The sequence below is a fragment of the Cyprinodon variegatus genome, unplaced genomic scaffold, assembly GCF_000732505.1.
Source record: "Cyprinodon variegatus isolate N-32 unplaced genomic scaffold, C_variegatus-1.0 Scaffold398, whole genome shotgun sequence".
Lineage (NCBI taxonomy): Eukaryota > Metazoa > Chordata > Actinopteri > Cyprinodontiformes > Cyprinodontidae > Cyprinodon > Cyprinodon variegatus.
In genome coordinates, this window is record NW_015150851.1 from 742,562 (window position 1) to 746,321 (window position 3,760).

A 3,760-nucleotide genomic window follows, 5' to 3' on the forward strand; every position below is an offset into this window, starting at 1 on the left:
ATGATCCTACCTAACCTATTCCCACTTGCAGTTTGTTGTTGACTCTTCAGCTGTCCCTCACACCAAGCATGCGTGCAGCAGCAGTTAAGAGGAGGAACTCCCTTTTAACAGAAGAAAACCTTCAGCAGAGCCAGGGTGAGTGTGAGTGACCTTCAGCCGAGGCCAACTGAGGTTCAAGAAGACATAAGGAGATGCACAAAAAGAAGCAGAATAAAAAGGGCAACCGTTAACTAGCTCCACAGGTAACCAAGTGTAGAAAATACTGTTTCTGTCAGGATCCAGAGGCTTGCCCACCAGAGGGCGCCATAGATCCTTCCTGGAAGCTTGTGCTCAGTCGTGGCAGCTGTTCCCCATTAGCTCATTAAGAGTTTCCCTATATAAGCTGGAGGGGAACTTCACTCTGGGCCGGATTGTTTTAAACCCTGTTGTGGTAAGCAAGCCCCAGCAGGCCTGCCTGTCTGACTCCCTGACTTCCCTGGAACCTGAACCTGCACCTAACCTGTTTTGTCCTCTCTGCTTTCCAGGAAGATCCCTGTTCTGAACTCAATAAACCTTTGGACTTTTTCTCTGCCTCTGTGTGTGTGTTCTGCATCTGGGCTAGAAATCCTGCCGATCATGACAGTTTCCATTCAACTGAAATTTGAGTTAACTCTTTCAATTTTGAAAGAAAGGAAATGTGAATTTGCAGTGTTTCCATTTGATTTGAGACAAATTAACCAAGCACCACAAAGGCGTCCTATGTCGTCATCCATATTGTGCCTTTACGTATGGCTGTAGTAAACAGCAAGTAGAGGCTGCAATCTAGCATGACCACAGATCAGTAATGGAGAAAAGTTTTAATTAATGTGTTGCAATCTGGGAGTTGTTCTTATGTTAACTCTATCCCAGCAATGGCGATGTTGCTTCGTATGTAGCGCATAATAGGACCATCTGGGAAGGCGGCAACAGCAGAAACAGGTGATCATGAGTGAAAGTTTGCTACATCAGAGCTGATTTGAAAAGGTGGTTGCATCTCCCTTTTAGCACATTAACCCTTTTTCGCAAAGCCAAAAACCAAATATGTCCAAATTTTGCCATGCTGATTAATTACGTCGAAATGCACTAAGAAAAAACTGATGGAAACTAACCTACATTCAGGCAGATGAGATCTGGGCCAATTCTCATGCCCTTAATTAAGGGGGGCTCCAAAGGAGGAAGAAAATATTTGTCCCCTTATATTTTTCAAATATAAAATTAAAATCCATCAGTTAAATAAATTGTCTTTGTGTTCTGCCTAATTTTTCAGCATTAAACAGCGAAACAAAGCATTATAATATTGACAACCCCCCTCCTGTGAAATTGCAATAATTGGTTTGGTCCTCAGGTCCTGCATGCGACATCAGGTCACCAGTAATCACCGGCAGTCTGGACAGGTTGAGCAAAAAGATCAGATGGGAACTGGCAGGCTTAGAGGTCGAGATGCAGAAAATTTCAGGACTACAGATATGCTAGAATAAGTCTCACTAACGGCTCGATATAATCTAGCATTGATGACTGGCCTGAAGGCTAGTTATATATTAACTAATGCAGGTTGATGAATTAAGCAGGTATTGAGAGCTGAGAAGAGCTAAGCAGGTACGTGAAATGGGTAATTGGACCAGGCATCAGGGCTGAGATCATGACTGAAACTCCCACCCTAAGGGCAGATAACAGACGCACTCCTGGACTGATCAGCATGGTCCCTGTGAAAAGTCTAAGTTAAGTCTTTATCCAAGATAAACTTTGCAGGAATCCAGGACCTTTCTTCTGTGCTGTACCCCTCCCAGTCCAGAAGGGTATAGCCTCTCTTCCTGGACCTTAGGATGCAGTTGACCATCGATGGGTCGGGTGGGTGAAGGGGGGCTGGAGGTCGGCACAAAGCTAGAAACTGCAACAGGTTTGACCCTGAACACATTAAAAGTAGGGTGAATCCTCATAGAGCAGGGGAGCTGGAGGTGGACAGCCACTAGGTACACCACGTTAGCAATAGGGAACAGCCCAATGAACCGAGGTGCCAGTTTCCTGCTTTCCACTCTCAGAGCCCAACCCTCTGACCCTCCCAATATTCAGGTGCCGGGATCCTCTGGCAGTTAAGAGCCTCGGTTTCACTCTGCATTGCACTGCTGATAGCTCTCCTTGCCCTCCTCCAGGCTTGCTGCCACAAAGCAGATAACCTGGCCGACAGAACCTTCAAATCTTTCTCCTGGATGGTGAACAAAGGTGGCTAAAAACCAAAAACAACATAAAAAGGGAGAGAGCCCAATAGTGCTTTAAGGAGCAGAATTGAAAGCGTGTTCAACCCAGGGAAGTTGGCTTGACCTCTTAGTAGGATCTGACTCACAAAATATGCATAGCTTATTCTCCATCACTTGATTGGCCTTCTCTGTTTGACCTTCCATCTGGAAGTGGAATCCTGAAGACAGGCTGACAGAGATCCCCAGCATACCGTGGAATTCTGTCAAGTACTGTGAAATAAACTGGGGACCCCTGTCGAAGAATATGTCTGTCAGGCAACCATAGAGGGGAAATACCTCTCAGGCAAGAATACTCCCCATCTCCTTAGTGGACGGGAGTTTGGGCATTGGAACCAGATATATCATCTTAGAAAACCTGTCAATGATTGTCAGAATAACAAAGTTACCTTCTAAACTGGGTAATCTGGCGATAAAATTCATGGCAATGTTGGACCATGGTAGGGATTGAATCGGTAGGGGTCCTAATAATCCAGATTATGATCTTCTGGATGTTTTGGCCTGATTGCAATGGATACAAGCTGCCACAAACTTATGTATATCTGTAGACAGAGAAAGCCATCAGAATGCACTCACATTGAGCCTGGTTCTGCTGGAAGTTTCTTCCTGTTAAAAGGGAGTTTTTCCTATCCACTGTCGCTGCAAACATGCATTTGATTGTATGATTTGGTGAACTGTAAAGTGCCTTGAGATGACGTGTTGTGAATTGCTGCTATATAAATAAACTGAATTGAATTGTGCCTGAATAACACTGATAGCTCTGATTATACCAGGATGACAAAACAAGTGGGACCTGTGGTAGAATTCTAAAACCCTCCTTGTCAAAAAGTCAGAAACAAACAAATGATCTTTCTGGCAGGCTTCCGGGGGCTGGTGGTAACAGAGAGCCCCTCTCACTTCCTTCTCTAATTTAACCGTACTGATGCAAACCTCACAGACTCTGGTAAAACATAGTCCTATGCACCACCATCTTTTTATAACTCATGGTAGCATGCGGGACGTTTCTCTTTTAGCTACGGTGGTTAGCACATAGCCACGGCCTGTAGCGGCGCCTGTAGCAGCACTTCCGCGGCGCTGCTCCGTCTCTTCGTCTCACCCTGAAATCCTACATCCTCCATTACCCCTGTGCTCCAGACTGTCTGCCCAAAGCAAAGCCTACATCCTCCACTGTTCCTCCCGTCTTGCTCCGCTCTGATTTCTTGGGAGTTTGAGAAGAGCATGCGCTATATTATTAAATTCATAGCAGCAAAACATGCAGAAATGAATGAGGGTTTCAACGAATCATTACAAATCATTAAAAGTCATTAAATTATTACTTTTTAAATTAAGCCCTTAATTGGCACCAATGAAATGAGATTATCTTGGCATTTGAAATGCTTTATTAAAAAAAATGTTTATAAAAACAATTTCTTCAAATATATATCGTTGCTCATAAAGCTGTATGTTCGGAAAGGAAGCTCGTGGCGGAGAGAAAGCTAGGGAATGGGAAA